This window comes from Pteronotus mesoamericanus, unplaced genomic scaffold (genome assembly GCF_021234165.1).
Source record: "Pteronotus mesoamericanus isolate MK-2021 breed Mesoamerican mustached bat unplaced genomic scaffold, CSHL_Meso_final contig_166, whole genome shotgun sequence".
Lineage (NCBI taxonomy): Eukaryota > Metazoa > Chordata > Mammalia > Chiroptera > Mormoopidae > Pteronotus > Pteronotus mesoamericanus.
This window is the reverse complement of record NW_026555066.1, coordinates 1,409,398-1,430,892: the sequence shown is the minus strand read 5'-3', so window position 1 is coordinate 1,430,892 and position 21,495 is coordinate 1,409,398.

The window sequence follows — 21,495 nt, the reverse complement described above, 5'->3', positions numbered from 1 at the left end:
AGGAACTTGTAAAAACTTAGGGACATACAGATTCAGGGATGCACAATGACTCAAGGGCACATAAAGACTAAGGAACATGCAAAGATACAAAGACATGTAAAGAATCAGGAACACACAAAAACTCAGCAATGCACAATAAGAGATGGATGCACAAGCACTTGAACACAGAGGTTCATTGGATGCCCAGACACTGAGACACATAGATCCATGGCCATACCAAGACAAGGAGACACAGACACTTGATTGAAGAAGCTCAAGATATGCAAACACTCAAGTACATTCAAGGACAAGGATGCACAGGCACTAAGACACAGAGATCAGGGACACACAGAAATAAGGCCATAGAAACAGGGTAATACAGAGACTCAGGGACACCCAGAGATGAGGATAGACAGACACTAGAACACATATACTAATAAGATGTACAACACAAGGATGCATAAAGAATGGGATGCAAAAACTCATAGACTTACAGGGAACCACGCATGCAGATACTGGACTACAATAAACAATGGAAACCACAGACACCAAAACATGGACATTGGGACACAGAAACCTTGGAAAACTGAATTATGCAGATACTGGAACACAACCAAAAACTTGCTGGTACAGATATTAAGATACAGCCATTTGGAAAGAGGCAACCACTAACACACACAGAAACATATAGAAACACTTAACACACATGGACACTAGAACAGATAGATATAAGAACATATAGGAATGCTGATACACAGACACAATGGGACCAGATATTGCTACATAGGTACTGGTACACACAGACACTAGGATACACAGTCAGAGGGACACATAGAACCTGACACACACACACAAGTATATACATCACTGGGACACAAGGAAACTGGGGCACAGAGACTGAAGTACAAAAAAACTGAAACTCGAAAACATACAGTAATATGCTGACCCTGGGAAACACAGGCAATAGGATACAGACACTGAGGCACACAGACACAAGGGCATACAAAAACACTGAGGCACAAAGACACTTTGACTCACAGTGGAAAAAGCAAATACTGAACTATACAGACACTGAGCTACAGATACTGAGGTACACTGAAACTAAGAGACATATGCAACATGCAAATGATCACTGGGGTACACGAACACTGGGTCTTGAAGAAACTGAGGAACACAGATATTGGGATGTACACAGACACCAAGACATACAGACACTAGAACATACAGTCATTAGGAAATAAACAGATAATAGGACACTCAGGCATCAGAGTACAGAGAGGCTGTGATCTACGGTACAGATGCTGGGAAATATACAGACACTATGACCCACAGCCATTTTGACACCCAGACACTGGTACACAGTTAGGGTAGAGACAGAAATTGGGACTTACAGATATTGAGATTCAAAGGCACTAGGATACATAAATACTGAGACACACAGACACTTAGGTGCATAGACACTAAGACAAGCCCCTGAGACACATAGACACTTGGAGGTTCAGAGACACTGGGGGATACAGTCACTGAGATACTCAGGCACTGGGAAACAGGGTGTACATACACTGTACAAAGAATCACTGGGACAAACAGACACTGAAATACACAGATACTAACACATACAAATGTTGTACACAGATAATGGAACATACAATCAGTGTGGTCCTCAGAAACCAAGACATACAGACATCTAAAAACACAGAAACTAGTAACAAAAGCTTTAAACCTACAGATACTGGGACACACAAATGCTGAGATATACAGACACTGGGATATAGTTTCTGAGGCACACAGAAACACCAGACTAGAGCAGTGACAATGGGTTACAGAGATGAGGGCAGATTGCAAAGGTAATAAAGATGTAAAAGGGAGAAACTATGACAACTCACTTAATTGCAGGTGAGAGTCTAGCATAACTTCCATGTTCTAGTTTGGGCAACTTGGTGAATGATGGAGCCACTTCATAAAATAGGGGAATGAAGGAAAAGAGGTAGGCTCTGGTGGGGAGGTTATGTTAGTTTAAAGTGTCTGTATTTATTCATTAATTAATCTCACCTCTTTCTCCAAACATCTTGAGAATTCATAGATCTCTTTGCCAGGATAATTTCGGTTGCAAGCAATAGAAAATCCAACTCAACTTGCTTTAATCAAGGGAATTTATTTGCTCATGTAACTGAAAAAAATAAAAAACAGGGTGAGATTTAGATTAATGCTGAACCAGGTGACATCGAGTTTCTTTCTCTCTTTCCACTCTGCCTTCCACAGAGTCACTCTATCCTAAGTTTGGCTCCCCTAATCACAGGGCAACTGCCTGCTGTGCAACAATCACTAAACAAAAGTCCTGAGCTTCACTCCAACTTGGGTACATACCCATTTTAGAACCAATCATTGTGTTCTGGAATATAGGGTTGTGCTACCTAACTTAAACCAGATCTGGGCCGATTCTTGGATGTAAGGGTTGGGTCAGTTCCATGAGACTATGTGGCTCCTACCTATTGGGTTAGGGGTGAAATGGATGCAGGATAGATCATCAATCATGCCACTACATTCAAATAAATGTTATGGCTATAACAAAACACTATAAAACCAGGTCAAAGGAATAAATACCCACTAGTAATTGTACCTGCAGACCTTTACAGGATAAAGGTATTGCAATGCAGGCAAAAAGCTAGGGCTTCCTAGAAGCCATGACACAAATGACAAGACAGTGGTGAGCCCTGAAGGTGATCATCATGTAGCTGTTTCTTCATAGTGGCAAATGACTGCTGTCATGAAACTCAAAATCCCCTTTATCCTTTATGTAAGTTGGGTAGACTGGCAATGCTGCTATTAACAGAGGGCAAAAATGAGGACAAGAGACAGTGGATGATTTACTTTGGAGGACAAACTAAGTCAATGGCAGAGCCAGGACTAAAACCCTCAATGTTTCTTAGCTGTAAACAATAGAAATAGGCTCTGGCAGATTTAAGTAGAAAGGAATTTGTTAAACAGGTATTAGATAGCTTACAGAGTCTGAGAGAGCTGGAAAACTAGGTACAGAGACAAAATTACCCAGGAATTAAGCCCAGAATGCCACTCAGAATTTTCCCAAGGGAGACACTGCTCATGACACCACTAGAAACTGGATGCCACCGTTTGCAGTTCCCACCGAACTGACCCTTCCACTGCCTCTGGAAATGAGATATAGTTACAATGGCTGCATTAACCCATTATTGGTATGGATTCCATGCAGTTCTGTTTCCTTAAACATTAACTCCTGATTACAAGTCTGGGATAAGTCAATCCAATTGGTGGACTCTAGTCATAAGTCCAAGCCCTAGTTGGAAAGAAGGTAGGCAAGAGAGTAGGTGGCTTTTTCAGCTTCCAGGTGGCAGATGGGTTCTGCCTCATAAGGCAGGGGATTACCAAGGACAGGAAAGGAAGTGCTAACCAAAAATACTAGTAAATACCCACTATGCCTGGCTTACTGCCACCCTATCCAGGGCTCCTACAATAGATCCCTTTATTCTGCAACCAGTTGCTTAGTATTTCCCAAGAATGGTAAGCTAGCAACACTAGGAGGAAAATGTAGTGGGTAGGAAGATTTCCTCCCTGCTTCAAGCAGGCTGGTTGTACTGCTTCACAAACACAGTAGCCCTTTGGCAAATAGCACCAAATACTTCAGAACAAGGTTTAAGAATGAGAGGACTTCTATTAAAAAAAATGAGAGGGCTTCCAGAGGAAGTGAAGTTTGGTATGTACCTTCAAAATGAGTAGACTTCAAAGAGGGGAAGAAGAGAACATTGCATCTAGCCTCCACCCTTAGCTCAGTTCTTTCTTTTCTGATCCCTAACTGGTCGCTAGCTGGCTGAGACTTATTCACAATGGAGCCAGAAAATGCTTGCGATATCTAGAGGGTAGCTGAACATTGCCAATGTCTCTGGGGTCCCAAGGCTAGAATTTAAGGGCCACTCTGGGGCCAGCAGCAAACAGACACATAGTACAAATGACTGGATGGCGCAGACTGAATGAGGTCCCACAACAGTCTCCTCAACTGCCACCCACTCAAATGGGTGATCACATACTCGTCATACACCATTTCCTTCTCCCATGGTGTGTGACCTCAAGTTGGTCAGTTCCTCCTTCTAAGTTCCAGTCTCTGCTCTGTAAAATAGAGAAAACCAATCTTATTTTGCAGGGCTATGAGATGGAAATTTTTAAAAAGTATGTCTGTATATATATATGTGTGTATGTATAAATGTATATATTTACATGTAAATTATACATATTTATACTGTCCAGCTCAAGGCTTGACACATATATGGTACCTGATGTTATTATTACTCACAGAATGTCAAAGAGAGAAAAAACATTAAAACTTATCCTCTCCACAAAACAGAGAAAGAAAATTATAGGACAATATCCCTGTTGACACAGATGCAAAAATCCTCAATGAAATATTAGCAAATCAAATTCAGCAATACATTGAAAAATTCATATACCATAATGAAGTGGGATCTATTTCTGGGATGCAAGGTTGGTATAATAGCTACAAATCAATTAACGTGATAGACCATGTAAACAACATGAAGGATAAAAATCATATGATCATATCAATAGATACAGGAAAAGTTTTTACAAAATCCGGCACCCATTTACGATAGAAACTCTCAGCAAAGTGGGACTGGAGGGAACATACTTCAACATAATAAAGGCCATATATATCAAACCCACAGCTAACATCATATGCAATGAGAAAAACCTAAAACTGTTTCCCTTAAAATCAAGAACACGACAGGGATGTCCACTTTCACCATTGATATGCGACATAGTAATGGAAGTCCTAGCCACAGCAATCAGACAATAGGATATAAAAGGCATCTAAATTGAAAAGGGAAAAGTAAAACTTTCATTATTTGCAGATGATATGATATAGTATATAGAGAACCCTAAAGATTATGCAAAAAAAACTACTGGAACTGATAAATTCAGTAAAGTAACAGAATGATAATAAACATTCAGAAATTGATTGCATTTTTATACACCAAAAATGAACTGTCAGAAAGGAAAATTAAGAAAATAATCCCATTTACAATTGTATAAAAAAGAAAAATACTGCCCTGGCCAGGTGGCTCTGTTGGTTGGAGCATCATCCATACACCAAAAGGTTGTGGGTTCAATCCTGGGCCAGGACACATACTTAGGTTGTGGGTTCAATCCCATGTTAGTGCAAGTAGGAGAGGCTACTCTCCTCTCTCTCTTGATGTCTTTCTCTCTCTCTCTCTCTCTCTCTCTCTCTCTCTCTCTCTCTCTCTCTCTTTCTCTCTCTCTCTCTCTCTCTTTCTCTCTCTCCCTCCCCCTCCCTCCTTTCCTCTCTCTGTAAAAATCAATAAACATATCCTTGGGTAAAGATTAAAATAAAATAAAATAAAGTAAAATAAAATAAAAATACCTAGGAATAAATATAGCCAAGGAGGTAAAAACACTTGTACTCAGAATATTGTAAGACATAGAAGCAAGAAATAAAAATGATACTGACAAATAAAATCATACACTGTGTTCATGGATAGAAAGAATTAACATCATTAAATCCATGCTCAAAACAATGTATAAATTCAACAAATTCCAAGTGATAGACACTAAAAGTGGTTTTTACAGAACAAGAACAAACAATCCAAACATTTGTATGGAACACAACATATTCCTAATAGTGACAGTAATCTTGAAAAAGAAGAACAAGGGGGGAGGTATCACACTACCTGATATCAAACTATATTACAAGGCTATGGTAATAAAAACAGCATGGTACTGTCCTAAAAAATACATAGATCAATGGAATCAAATGGAAAGCCCAAAAATAAACCCACAACTATGTGGTCAATTACTCCATGACAAAGGAAGCAAGAATATACGATGGGGTAAAGACAGTCTATAGATAAGTAATATTGAAAAAATTGGACAGATGCATGAAAAAATAAAACTAGACAACATCTTATACTATATACAATAATAAACTCAAAATGGAATATAGATTTAAATGCAAGACTCGAAACCATAAAACTCCATGAAGAAAACATAGCAGTAAAATCTGACATTTCTTTTAGCAATATTTTTTATTTTTATTTTTTAACTATATTTTATTGATTATGCTATTACAGTTGTCCTGATTTTTCCCCATTTGCCCACCTCCACCCAGCATCCCCCACTCCCTCAGGCAATCCCAACACCATTGTTCATGTCCATGGGTCATGCGTATAAGTTTTTTGATTACTCCATTTCCTATACTGTACTTTACAGCCCCATGGCTATTCTGTAACTACCTCTTTGTACTTCTTAATCCCCACACCTCTTCACCCATTCCCCCACACACCCCTCCCACCTGGCAATCATCAAAGCACTCTTCATATCCAAGATTATGTCGCTGCTTATCTTGTTGGCTTAGTTTGTTTTTTAGATTCAATTGTTGATAGATATATATTTATTGCCATTTTATTGTTCATAGTTTTGATCTTGACTTTCTTAAATAAGTCCCTTTAACATTTCATATAATAATGGTTTCATGATGATGAAGTCCTTTAGTTTTTCCTTCTGTGGAAAGCTCTTTATCTGCCCTTCCATTCCAAATGATATCTTTGTTGGGTAGAGTAATCTTGGCTGTAGGTCCCTGCTTTTCATGACAGAATATTTCTTGCCAATCTCTTCTAGACTGTAAAGTTGCTTTTCAGAAATCAGATGACAGTCTTATGGGAACTGTCCTGCAGGTAACTAACTGCTTTTCTCTTGTTGCTTTTAAGATTCTCTCTTTATCTTTATCTGGCATTTAAATTATGATGTGTACTGGAGTGAGCCTCTTTGCATCCATCTTGTTTAGGACGCTATGTGCTTCTGCACTTGCACGTCTATTTGCTTCACCACATTAGGGAAGTTTTCTTTCATTATGTTTTCAAATAGATTTCCAATTTCTTGTTCTTTTTCTTCTCCTTCCAGTACCCCTATGATGTGAATGTTGGAATGCTTGAAGTTGTTCCAGAAGCTGCTCACACTAACCTTATTTTTATGGATTCTTTGTTCTTCTTGTGGTTATGATGGGTTGTTTTTTCTTTGTTTTTTTGCTTCCTTATGTTCCAAATCATTGATTTGATTTTCAGCTTCATTCACTCTACAGTTTTTTGCCTGTAAAGTGTTCTTTAGTTCAATTACTGCATTCTTCATTTCTGACTGGATCTTTTTTATGCTGTTAAGGTCTTCACTAAGTTCCTTCAGCATCCTTATAACCAGTGTTTTGAACTCTGCATCTGACAGGTTGCTTATCTCCATTTTGTTTAGTTCTTTTTCTGGAATTTTGATGTGTTCTTTCATTTGGGCTGTTTCTTTGTCTCCTCATTTTGGCATCCTCCCTATGTTTATTTCTATATACTTGGTAGAGCTGCTATGGCTCCCTATACTGGTAGTGTGGCCTAGTGTAGTAGGTGTCCTGTAGGATCCAATGGCAGAGCCCAAGCTGGGTACTTGAGGTGCATCCTTGTATGGGATGAGCACACTCTCCTCTTGTAGGTGGGCCTTGGTTGCTGTTGGCAACTCAATGGGAGAGATTTACCCAGGCCAGTCAGCTGCAGTGTTTGAAAGTGACTGCTGACCACCAACCTCCACCCTCTCTAGAGGATCAGCTGTGCAGGAGCAGGGTGGGGGTGCTCTGATGTGGTCTGTAGCTGTCCACTGGGTGTACAGGCTCTGGGGTTTCCCAGGTGGTGCAGGCCAAGTCAGCCCCCAACTGTGTTTTGCTCGGGGCCACCCTGCCTGAGTTATAAAGCAATCTGCAACCTGAGATGGATCCTACTTGTGCTGGGCTTGGAGATTCCCAGGTGAAGCCAAGCTGTGAATCTAGACTGGAAGCTGCTAGTGCCAGGCCTGGGGCTACTTAGCAAGAGGTACAGGGCCTGGAGACTCACTGAGGCTAGCTGTTGCTTGTTTGGGAGGATTTAAGAAGCCGAGAAGCATGAGCCAAGATCAGCCATTCATATGAAAAAGCCACTGTTAACACCTGTAAGTTGGGTGGGATGGAGCCTCAGGGGATCTCCAGGGCAGGGCAAACAGTGTTAGCCAGTCTCAGATATGGCAACTGCCTGCTGGCTGTGTGGCTCTGTGAGGGGAGGGCTCAGAAAAGGGACAATGGCCTCTGTCCACTTTTTGTCTGAGAGGAAACGGTCCCCCAGCTCTCACCTGGATGCCAGACACTTCATTTCCTCCCTTTTTGCCATGGGTGCCTTTCAAGCTGCTACCCTGGGACTGGAGCTCTGAGGGAGTCTGAGTAAGTCTGTGTGTAAGTCCTTTACACACAGGCTGGTGTGGCTCAGTGGATTGAGTGCTGGTGTGTGAACCAAAGGGTCATAGGTTCGATTCCCAGACAGGGTATATGCCTGGATTGTGGCCCAGGTCCCTGGTAGAGGGCTCTCAAGAGACAACCACACAATGATGTTTCTCTCCCTCTTTCTCCTTCCCTTTCCCCTCTCCCTAAAAATAAATTTAAAAAATAAAATGCTAAAAACGGGAACTGCCTGGGACTGCAGAAGTTTCTTCCACTGACTCAATCCCCTGGGACTCAATCCCCTGGGTCATGCAGTTATAGAGACTTATGTTCTTGGCACTGGAACCCTGGCCTGGGGGCCTGGTGTGGGGCTGGGACTCCTCACTCCTGCGATATCCCTACCTAATTGTTATCCACCTAACATAGGTGTGGGACCAGCCCATCCCATTTCTCCACCCGTTCTACCAGCCTGGATGGATGTGGTTTCTTTAACTCCATAGTTGTCATACTTCCATTCAACTCGATTTTTGATGATTCTGAGTGATGGTCGTTCTGTAATTTAGTTGTAATTTTGATGTGGTTATCTGAGGAGGCAAGCCGTGTTTACCTATGCTGCCGTATTGCAATATTTTTTTGGTATGATATGTCTCCTCAGGCAAGGGAAACAAACAAAAATAATAAACAAATGGGACTACATCAAATTCGAAAGTTTGGAATGGACACATATGGCCATAGTGTCGGCAGTGCTCCGCATTTCCCAGTCATAGTCAATTTGTGAGATGAGTGACTTGGAAGATGATGATGTTCCCCAGGTTTCTTTCCATGCCTTAGCAGCTCTCCAGGAATATTATGCTGAGCAGGAGCAGCACAGTGACCCAGGTTGGGATGATAAATACAGCACTGGGAGCATTGGCCAATTTGTGCCAGTTTTGGTAAGGAAATTGCTTTCAGGCTTGCTAAAGAAGCAGTTGCAGCTGCTGGTGGAATTTTTGAAAGCTGTCATACATGGAAGACCTTGTCTGCTTGGTCTCTGCAACTTGGATGACCAGGATGAGCTATATCCTAGACATTTTTGGTATTTTCAGGAGCTATATCATAATCTTAAAGATGAGTAAAAATTGGAACATCTATTGAATACTCACTGCCTTCCCTGTCCCCCATCTTCTGTATCAGTACTTTACGAGGGTCACCTTGTTTTGTTCTCACACCTCTGTGAGGTAGTTAACATTACATTCTTAATTCTAAAGAGAGAATATGGGGCCAAAGAGATTTAGTCACTTGCTCAAAGTGACTTAGAGATGAGCCACCCTCCTACCACACCACTCCATGACAAACCCCACTGTCCTGCTGGGTTTACCACACATGCTTCGTCCTTGTTTAACCTCATACATTTGCCTGATGGCTTCATAAATCCTTCAGAATATTTTGGAGAAGTTCTGTTGGCAAAATGTTCAGATTTAGTTTGTCTAAAAATGCCTTTATTTCATCTCTTTCTCGGGTTATAGTTCATTGTGTGTCTGATTGGTGCTTGTTATCTCAGGACAGTGAAAACATTGTGACTCTACACCCTCAACACCCCCCCAATCCACTTACCTCTGGCAGCATCATGAGCTGGGGCTCTACTTGCCCTTGCCACCCAGACTAGGACGTGCCTCTTTCCCATGGAAGCATATGTGACATCACCAGGCTGTTACACACTCCAAGTGTATTTGGGCCAAGCAACCTGTCTACCCAGCGTGGGGACCTAACCTGCATGTGTTCAGAAATGCATCTCACAGATCTAAATCTGGGTCTAATTTTTAATTTTCAAAATAAGTATTTTTAGAGGACTTCATTCAAGATGGCAAGTGTAGGTGAACACAGGTCACCACTTTGCACAACCACATCAACACTACAACTAAACTACAGAACAAGTACTATTCAGAACCACCAGAAATAGAGCTTAATGATGTCCTGTAACTACAGAATTAAAGAAGAAGCACATCGAGACTGATAGGAGGGGCAGAGATGCAGAGCAGGTTGGTCCCACACCCACGTGTGGCACATAAAAATTGGGAGGGATATTTCAGGAGTGAGGGGTCCAAGCTCCATACTAGGCACCCCCAGCCCAGGATTTTAATTCCAGGAAGATAAGCCCCCATAACTCCTGGCTATAAAAACTAGTGAGGATTCAGTATGTAGAAGACAAATGGCTAGAGACCCAGGCAGTTCTTTTAAAGCGGCCATGCATAAACTTACTCAGACTCATTCCCTCTGAGGCAACCATAATGTTAGCCATTTAACATTAATATGTATTGATACACAAATATTGATGATACATTCAGACTCTTTTTCCAGGTAAACAAAATACATTTATCTCATGTTCAGGACTTTTCACATACTATTCCACAGACAGTTGCTTATGCAGTAAGCAACATTTGCATAGCAAGAGTACTCCATGACAACGTCCCAACGCATAAAGTTGAACTCAAACCTAAAGAACAACAAAACTTTATATAATTTTTCACTTAGTTTGATTTACAGGCTGACTTTTTATCATTCTCACAGCAACCATATATATGAATTCAAATTAAGGTAGAACTTATAAAATAAAGATTCTAATAAGTGCTAAATTCAGAGAAACACTGAATTCCCAGTTCAGCTTTTTTCTCACTATGACTGTTATATTTTTCCAATGTTTTTGTGATTTCTTTGAGCATCAGCATCATTCCTTGACCCAACAAACTTTAGTAACCTGTCCTTGCCAGGCACTCTGTAAGGCACTGTAGTTGCAGAGGCTCATTGGACCCAAATGTTACCCAAGTCAACTGGCTCACTGGGCATGACAAATATCCCCAGAACCAGTGAGCTCTACAGAGGGCAATGACAGTGTTTGAGACCTGAAAAACATGTATTGTTTCCAGCATATATAAAATCTTCAAAATTGAAAGTAGTAAATGTGAACTTGAATTTGTACAATATAGTATTAGGTCAATTTTATTAATTTCTAATTAATTTACATTCATAAAATTTGGAGTACCCATCACATTTGGAAACAATTTGTAGATTAGATTTTCTCACATCACAGAAGTTCCTAAGTCAGCGGAATTTCTTATTGCTGAGAAACCTAAACCAATTATAAATTGAAGTACCTGTAGACAAATATTTTCAGAAAGCAAAACTATAACAATCCTTTTAAAATGTTTTACAGAAGGAAATACATTTAATGAGAGATGTGTAAGCATTTTAGTTTGTTTGAAAAGTTGTGAAGTCTCCAAAAGTAAGAGAGCCCAGAGTCCTCTATAAAGATCTTAGTGAGGCCCTGGCTCTAACCTTCAAGAGAATCATGGGTTTCAGGCAAGCATGATGGCTTTTTAACTTTTTGCTTACATCCCTCTAAAAGGATCTCAAAAAACTGTGTACTGCCTTGTATACTTTTAATTTGACACCTGAAATATTTTCATCATATTTAATGACTTTCAAAGGATGTCATTTTCAGCTCACTGTAAACATTTTAATGCAACTGCCACATCATCCTTTCAAATCTATCCGAAAGTATCTAAACGCCACAGCCATGTGACTATCAGAAATTTTTACAGCATTTCCCCTTGAACTGAATTTACATTTTACTTCCCCCACAGAATTTTATCTTAATAAAATATTTTGACATTTAACATTATTTCATGATCACCCTGTCACCACATGTCTGAACATGTCTCAACAATGACAACTATATACAGAGATATAGATGTAGATATAGTCTGTCCGAAAGGTAACCAATCATGTAATATGAAAAGTAGAGACATTTTTTGAAGAAGATACAAGATACAAGAAACATTGTACATAGGACAATGATGCCTCAGTCCCCTTTAAAGTAGGCACTTTGGGACCTCACACAGTTCTCTCTATCGCCATCAGCTGCCTCATCGTATTTTCCTGTGTCTCATCAATGCTCTGAAATCTCTTCCCTTTCAAAGATTATTTTAGTTTTGGGAAAAGCCAGAAGTCTCAGGGCACCAAATCTGGGCTGTAGGGGGGCTGAGTCACCTGCATGATTTGATGTTTCACAAAAATACTCTGCACAAGACATGATACACCAGTGGGTACACTGTCGTGATGCAGCTGCCAATTACTAGTTGCCCCTAGCTGTGGCCTTCTGAATCATCTGAATAGTTTCCACGGAGGAATGTTCAAGCTTAACGCAAAATTTGATGCAGATTCATTGCTCTACTCACTCAGTTATTTTGAATGCGATGGCTACACAGTACACATGCTCATTCAATGGCATCTACTGTCCCCACTGACTAGTACAGTGAAGTTGTCATTGTTACCACACGTGCATTCCAGTTCACCCTCCTTGGCAGCCAGGTTACATTGATGTCTCACAAACCATTCTCATTATATTAACAATAGCTGGAGTTTGGGCAGAACTCGTATGCAAAACCTGGTACTTAGTTAAGCTTATGTAACAGAAGAAACGTTATCAATGTTGAAAATATAACAATGAAAGAATGACTGTCAGAAGGTAAGAGGTAGAAGAAAAAATAAGTATCTTCATCTTATGTGGTTGGGGGAAAACATAATCAATTAGGCTTCTTATGCAAGAAGTTAGAAAACAGAACAAAAAATAAATGAGGAAGCAGGACAGACTGCTAAAATCCACAACATGAATAACTTAGCTGAAAAGTTAAGAGATAGAGATACAGAATTCATAGTTACAAAGGTAACCAGAAGAAAAACAAAAAGTAATAGTATCTCTAGGCTATAGCTACTCTTCTTCCAGCCCAGGCCGCATGGTACATACATCCCTCCACTGGTTCTTTTGACAACCTCCTCCTCTATACAAAGTCCACCCTCCTTCCCTGGGGCAGCACAAATAATGCAGACAGGGCCCCTCTCTGTGTCTTTCTCTAATTTTCTATGATCCTAATCTTTGAATCTCTAATATTTATATCTCTGTCACTCTTTACATTTCACTCTGTCTTTCTGAAACTCTGGATTTGTTTTCCTGTCTCCTTCTCCACAGATTTCAAACATGCACAAGCCTATCCTGTTTTTAACAAGAAAACACCTCTCCTTGGACTGTGCATACCACACCAGCATTTTCCCTTTGTCCAACCTCTACCTAAAACACAGCTAAGCTTCTCACAGGAGGAATGTATACTCTGGGGATTGGCTTCCACATCTCATCTCTCCTTCAATCCTCACCCACTCCAAGAAAGGTCACCTTTATCCCTCTGCTTAGTCTACTCCAGTACGGGTACTAAGGGCTCCTTGCTCTCATCTCCAGTAATTCTCTCTTCCTAAATGACCCTCTCCTCCTACCCTCCCTCCCTAGCTCTCACCTCTCTGCTCTCCTTCCTTCCTTCTTCCACTTTTACCCAGTCTTCCTACCTTTGTCTACACAGCCCCTCTTATCTGCCAAGCCCTGTTGCTAAAGCTCCTCGGGGCCAGGCCAGAGTCTCCTTTTCTTCTTTGTTCTTATTATGCACAATGCTGCTTGGTAACCTCTTTTGTCCTTGTGGTTTCCAGAATCTGAGGAAGCTACAGCCCCAGTTCCCCCAACAAATGTACACAATAGGACATTCTCCTCACAATTTGGAGGAATCATGACCTCCTGGACATCTGTCCATGGCCACAGGACCACTTTGCCAGCTACTTCATTGAAACCCTGTTTTTCTCTGGTTGTTGAAACCGGATGCACTTCTGCCCTTCTTATACTTCTCTGGCCACTCCTTCTCAGACTCATTGCTGGCACATTCCTATGCCTCTGTTTACCCCTTATATACATGAAATCTCAGGGCCCTAACCTCTCCCACTCCAAACAGCCTCTGAGAGAGGTCTTGCCATCTATGCTTCTGTATGGGTAGAGGAGGAGTCCTTGGAGTGGGTCTTGGGAGATAAGCAGGAATCTCTTGTGGCAGCTATAAGGCTCAGAGGCATAGGGAAGATGACCTCACTGGAAGCAAGGCTTGGCTTCTGCCTCCTGGGCTCCAGACACAGAACATTAAATGCTTCTTCTGCACTGAATGAGTTTACAGCCTTTTTCTTGTATTGACTTTATCAGGATGCCCTAAGTGTGCCATACTCAGCATTTTTCAATAAATTACAAAAATTCAGCAGTTACACTTACTTTTCTGCAACAGTAATTGGCTCCTAAATCACTTAAATGGTAACACTACTAAAAATCCTACCTCCACATAGAAATGTAAGTCCATAAATTTTCCAGAAAATGTCTTGTGCAGGTTTGATTAATGGAAGACCAAAAAGAGTGACCGAGAATTAAAAGTACTTATATTCATATTCAAGAAAGGAAATGACTCTACTTTGGCCAAAGCCTCAAGTAATGAGCAAGTAAACACCATTATTTAGTGGTAGCTTCAGATCCATACATATGCTCTGAAAATCAGCCAGTCAGCAACAGCACCATTTCATCAACGACATGCCCAAGCTTCTGAAAGCCACTCAGAAAAACCCAGTCCTGAAAGTCAGCCATCAGTGCTAAAAAAAAAAAAAAAAAAAAAAAAAAAAACCCTGAAAGTAAGCCAATCAGCAACAATTCCACACTTCTGGACAACAGCCAATCAGAAAGTGCTCACTCCAGCTGCCTGTTCTGAAGGTTGCTGGTGAGCAGCACTCTTACTCTACTCACTGCAGGAACATTCTAGAAATACATTAGTGCCTCCACTCTCCTGCTTCTTTAAATCTGCCAATCCCTGCATATCCTATTCTCCAAAACCTTCCCAAAGCTCTAGCTTTGTTCCAGAAAACTGTACCTTACATTTCTCTCTTGCAGGAAAAAAGTGAAATTTATCTTTTTTGCATCAGACATCAAGTTTAATTTATTGTTAGTTCACAAGTTACAGATCTTTCACAACAGCTCAACCTCCATTTACAGTTAACTATGAGTTTCAACTGAGAATGACATACTTTTCAATTCTTTTGATGATGGCTATTACCTGTTTCTATTTGTGTATATTTGAATACTAAACTTCCAAAACAAGAAGTGTAAATTTCATAATAAAATTTATAAACAATAAACATTTATTAAATGAGGAAAATTGCTTTTGAAGGACTTTGTGCAGTATGCAATGATTCATTCAATATTTAAAATGGTGGAAAATCAGTATCCAGCCAAGATGGATGTGTAGGTAGACACACTTTGCTTCCTCGCACAACCATAAGAAGGATCACCACTAACCTTAAAACAAAAAGCAACCAGAACTGCCAGAAAATCAAGCTATATGGAAGTCTAACAACCAAAAATTTAAAGAAGCCATATTCATCCAGACAGGCAGGAGGGGCAGAGACGGGAAGTCAGGGTGAAGAAGATGCAGTGTGATGGTGGCAAGGTGGCAGCAGCGAGGCAGTGGCAGTGGCAGCCAGCAGAACCGGTGTCGACACATTCATGTGTGGCAGATAAAAACTGGGAGGGACACCTGGAGAGTGAGGAATCCCAGACTTAGGCCAGACCACACAGTCTAGGGTTCCAGTGCTGAGTTAATAAACTTCTGGCTGTGAAAACCAGTGGGAGTTGGGTTGGCAGAAGAAACTGCCAGTCTCTCAGGAGAGTCCATTTAAAGGACCTGCATGATCTTAGAAGGTACACAAACATGTCCACTCTGAGATTCAGCATCAGGGCAGCAGTTAGAAGGGCACCAGTCACATATGGGAAGTAGAAGAAGTGACAGGAAATGGGACAAGAGTCAAGCAAGTGGCATTGTTCCATCTCCAAACCCTCCCCCACATACAGCACCACAAAGTGGCCAAGCAGGTTGCCCCACCCTAATGAACACCTCAGTCTCCGTTCATTACAATGTAACAGGTGTACCAAGACAGGGAGTCAAACCACCGCTACCTAATACACAGGAACAAACACAGGGAGGCAGACAAATTGAGGAGACAAAGAAATATCGCCCATGCACTGGCTGGTGTTGCTCAGGGGATTGAGCACCAGCCTGTGAACCAAAGGGTCACTGGTTTGATTCCCAGTCAGGGCTCATGCCTGGGTTGTGGACCGGGTCTCCAATAGGGGGCATGTGAGAAGCAACAACACATAGAGATTTCTTTCCCTCTCTTTCTCCCTCCTTGCCCCTCCCAAAAAATAAAATAATCATTTTTTAAAAAAGGAATATGGTCCAAATTAAAAAGCAAAATAAACCCCAGAAAAAGAATTAAACAAAATGGAGATAACCAACCTATCAGATGCAGAGTTCAAAACACTGGTGATCAGGATGCTCAGAGAACTCATTGAGTATGGCAAACGCATAAGGGGAGAAATGAAGGCTACACTAAGTGAAATAAAGAAAAGTCCACAGGGAACCAACCGTGAAGAGAAGGAAGCTGGGGTTCAAATCAATGACTTAGAACACAGGAAGAAATAAATATTCAACCAGAACAGAATGAAGAAACAATTCTAAAAAACAAGGAGAGAATAAGAAGACTCAGGGACATCTCCAAATGTGCCAACTTCCAAATCATAGAAATGCCAGGAGAAGAAGAAGAGCAAGAAATTGAAAACTATTTGAAAAAATAAAGAAAGAAAACTTCCCTAATTTGGTGAAGAAAATAGACATAAAAGTCAAGGAAGCACAAAGATTCCCAAACAAGTTGGACCCAAAGACCACACCAAGACACATCTTAATTAAAATGCCGAAGGTTGAAGAAAAAGGGAGAATCTTAAAAGCAGCAAGAGAAAGGCAGAGAGTTATCTGCAAAGAAGTTCCCATAAGACTTTCAGCTGATTTCTAAAAAAAAAAAAACTTTGCAGGCAAGAAGGAGCTGGAAAGAAGTATTCAAAGTGATGAAAAGCAAGGACCTACAACCTAGATTAATCTATCCAACAAAGCTATCATTTAGAATGGAAGGGCAGATAAAGTGCTTCTCAGACAAGGTAAAGCTAAAGGAGTTCATCCTCACCAGGCCCTTATTATATGAAATGTTAAAGGGACTTATTTAAGAAAAAGAAGAAGATTAAAACTATGAACATTAAAATGAAAACAAACTCACAGCTATCAACAGCTGAATCTAACACAAAAACAAAAACAAGCTAAGAAACAACTAGAACAGGAACAGAATTATAGAAATGGAGATCACATGGAGTGTTATCACTAGGGAGAGAAGGAGGAGAATGGGGGAAACGTACAGGGATTAAGAAGCATAATTGGTAGGTACAAAATAGACAGGGGGTGATAGAATAGCAAAGGAAAAGTCAAAGAACTTATATGCACAACCTATGGACATGAACTAAGGGGGATTGCTGGAGGGAAGGGGGTACCAGACTGAGAGGTGTAAATGGGAAAAAATTGGGACAACTGTAATAGCATAATCAATAAAATATGCTTTAAAATGGTGGAAATCAGATATAAATGAACATATAACAGCTAGGCACAGGAGATGTATAATTTCCTCATCTAGTACCAAAAAAGTGGTAAAATAACAGATATTTGATTAAAAGAAATTTAAATGAAGATAAATAATCACCACAGACGTTTTAATGGTCTTCTCCCTTTATCATCATGTCTTTCACTCTGCTGATGGTTTGAACACACTGCTACCGCAAGTATTCTCTGCTTCTAAAATTGGGAGCAAATATTCAAGTGCCAGTATGAAATATACTGCAATAATCTAAAATGTAATAGCTATATTTAATATTACAGAGATTATCAAAGATCTAAATTCCTCACCTTTTAACAGCAGAGCCACTGAAGCATGAACTCACAATGTAGAAAAACTTTCCCTAGCCTGTGCAATATTTTCAGATAAACGCTGGTGAGTAAATATCTTCCAGATCTACAAGAGCAAATTTTTGCAGATTTTCTTATTGGCTTAGAAGTTAATGAGAAAAAATGTACTACTTTTGGTGGAAATAATACAAGTCAAACTTCGGTGGCTGTTTGAATAAAGTCACAGATAGTATTTACCCAAAGTTAAAGCAAAGCATGAATGATTCTAGGAAAGCTGTCTTACCCCTATTCTGCATAAAGATATACAAAAACTATGTGACATCTTTTCTATTGACAGCGAAGCAATTATCATAATATTGTTCTTTAACTTTGGCATTTATACCGTTTAAATTAAGTAATTAAAGAATTTTAAAATTTCGGTTGGCATCCTGTATTCCCATGCATTCAAAAATCTGTTGGCTATTTAACAAATGTAGTTGAGAGAATACTCAATTTATTTGAAGCACTTAAACTATAGTTTAATTCTGAAGAAAAGACCCCCAAATTCCTCCTATTATAAAATGCACTGAGTGATGACTACTTATTTCTTGTTCATGATTCTCAATATCTCTTTAGCAATAGGAATACAGATTGAAAGAACAGTAGTGTTATAGAAATAATCATTGCATAAAAGGATTTGATAATATTAAAGAAAAAATGATGAAAATTTATCCCTTTAAGCATCACCATTCCTTCTTTTTATTTTCAGATTTTTTTAATTGCTCATTTAAAGTTGTCCCCATTTTCTCCCCATTATTCTCCCACACTCTACCCAGCCCCACCTCCCACATTCAGTCCTCCCCCTTGACTTTGTCCATGGGTCCTTTATACATGTTACTTGACACTTCCCTTCCTTTGCCCCGTTATCCCCCTCCCCTCTGGTTACTGTCAGTTTGTTCTTTATTTCAATATTGCTGGTTATATTTTCCTTGCTTGTCTGTTTTGTTGTTTAGGTTCCACTTATAGGTGAGATAATATGATATTTGTCTTTCGCCCCCTGGTTTATTTCACTTAGCATAATGCTCTCCAGTTCCATCCATGCTGTCGCAAAGGGTATGCGCTCCTTCTATCTTTCTGCTGCGTAGTATTCCATTATGTGAGTGTACCACAATTTTTTGCTTCACACATTTACTGAGGGGCACTTACTCTGTTTCCAGCACTTGGCTATTGTGAATGATGCTGCTGTGAACATTGGGGTGCATAGGTTCTTTTGAATTTGTGTTTCAGCATTCTTAGGGTATAATCCCAGCAGTGGAATTTCTGGGTCCAAAGGCAGTTCCATCTTTAGTTTTTTGAGGAAATCCCATATTGCTTTCCACAGTGGCTTCATCAGTCTGCATTCCAACCAACAGTGTGCTGGTATTCCCTTTTCTTCACAACCTGGCCAGCACTTGTTATTTGTTGATTTGTTTATGATAGCCACTCTGACCGGTGTGAAATGGCATGTCATTGTGGTTTTGATTTGCATCTCTCTGATGGCTAGTGATGCTGAGCATCCTTTCATGTGCCTCTGGGCTCTCTTGGAGTCCTCCTTGGAGAAGTGTCTGTTCAGGTAATTGCCCATTTTTTTAATTGGATTTTTTGTCTTCCTGGTGTGGAGCCATAGGTGTTCTTTATAAATTTTGGAGATCAAACCTTTGTCTGAGGTATCATTGGCAAATATATTTTCCCATACAGTTGGTTCCCTTTTCATTTTGCTGATGTTTTCTTTAGCCATGCAGAAGCTTCTTATTTCGATGAAGTCCCATTTGTTTATTCTTTCATTTATGACCCTTGCTCTAGGGGAAATATCAGTGAAAATATTGCCGTGTGGAATATCTGAGAGTTTCCTGCCTATGTTCTCCTCTAGGACTTTTATAGTGTCACAACTTATATTTAAGTCTTTTATCCATCTTGAGTTTATCTTTGTGTATGGTGTAAGTTGGTGGTCAAATTTCTTTTTTTCTTTTCCTTTTTTCTTTGCATTTAACTGTCCGGGTCTCCCAATACCATTCGTCGAAGAGGCTATTTTTACCCCATTTTAAGCTTTTGCTCCCTCTGTTGAATATAATTGACCATAGAGACATGGGTTTACTTCTGGGCTCTCTATTCTGTTCCATTGATCTGTGTCTGTTCTTATGCCAGTGCCAGACTGTTTTGATTGCACTGGCCTTGTAATATAGAATATACTTTGATATCAGATACTGTGATCTCGCCTACTTTCTTCTTCTTTCTCAAAATCGCTGCAGCTATTCAGGGTCATTTATGGTTCCATATAAAATTTTGAAATGTTGGTTGTATATCTGTGAAAAGTGTTGTTGCTATGTTAATAAGGATTGCGTTGAATGTATAAATTGCTTTGGGTAATATGGACATTTTGACGATGTTAACTCTTCCAATCCATGAACATGGTATATGCTTCCATTTATTTGTGTCTTCCTTAATTTCGTTCTACAGTGTTCTGTAGTTTTCTGAGTACAAGCCTTTTACCTCCTTGGTTAGGTTTATTTCTAGGTACTTTATTTTTCTTGTTGCTATATCAAATGGGATTCCCCCGCCCCCGATTTCTGTTTCTGATATTTCATTGTTGGCATACAAAAACGCCTTTGATTTCTGAATATTGACTGTATCCCGCTGTTTTTCCAAATTCACTTATTAGGTCGAGTAGTTTTTTGGTAGAGTGTATAAGGTTTTCTATGTACACTATCATGTCATCTGCAAACATGACAGTTTTACTTGCTCCTTTCCAACTTGAATGCCTTTTATTTCTTTTTCTTGTCTGATCGCTGTGGCTAGGACTTCCAATACTATGTTGAATAGAAGTGGTGAAAGCAGACACCCTTGTCTTGTTCCCGATCTCAGTGGGAAAGCTTTTGGTTTTTGCCTGTTGAGCATGATGTTGGCTGTAGGTTTTTCATATATAGCCTTTATTATGTTGAGGTATGCCCCCTTTACTCCCACTTTGCTGAGTGGTTTTTTTTTTTTATCATAAATGGGTACTGTACCTTATCAAATGCTTTTCCAGCATCTATTGATATGATCATGTGATTTTTGCCTTTCATTTGTTTATGTGATGTATTACATTTATTGACTTGTGAATGTTGTACCATCCTTGCATCCCTGGGATGAATCCCCCACCATCATGGTGGATGATCTTTTTAATGTATTGCCAGATGCAGTTTGCCAATAGTTTGCTGAGGATTTTAGCGTCTACGTTCATCAGCGATATTGGCCTATAGTTTTCTTTGTTGTGTCTTTCTCTAGTTTGGGGATTAGGATGATGCTGGCCTCATAAAAAGAGTTTAGGAGTCTTCCCTCTCCTTGGATTTTTCCGAATAGTCTGAGAAGGACAGGGGTTAGCTCTTCCTTAAATGTTCTGTTGAATTCTCCTGTGAAACCTTCCAGTCCAGGGCTTTTGTGTGCTGGGATTCTTTTGATTACTGCTCCAGTTTCACTAGCTGTTATTGGTCTGTTCAGGCTTTCTGCTTCTTCTGCATTCAGTGTTGGAAGGTTATATTTTCCTAGAAATTTGTCCACTTCACCCAGGTTTTC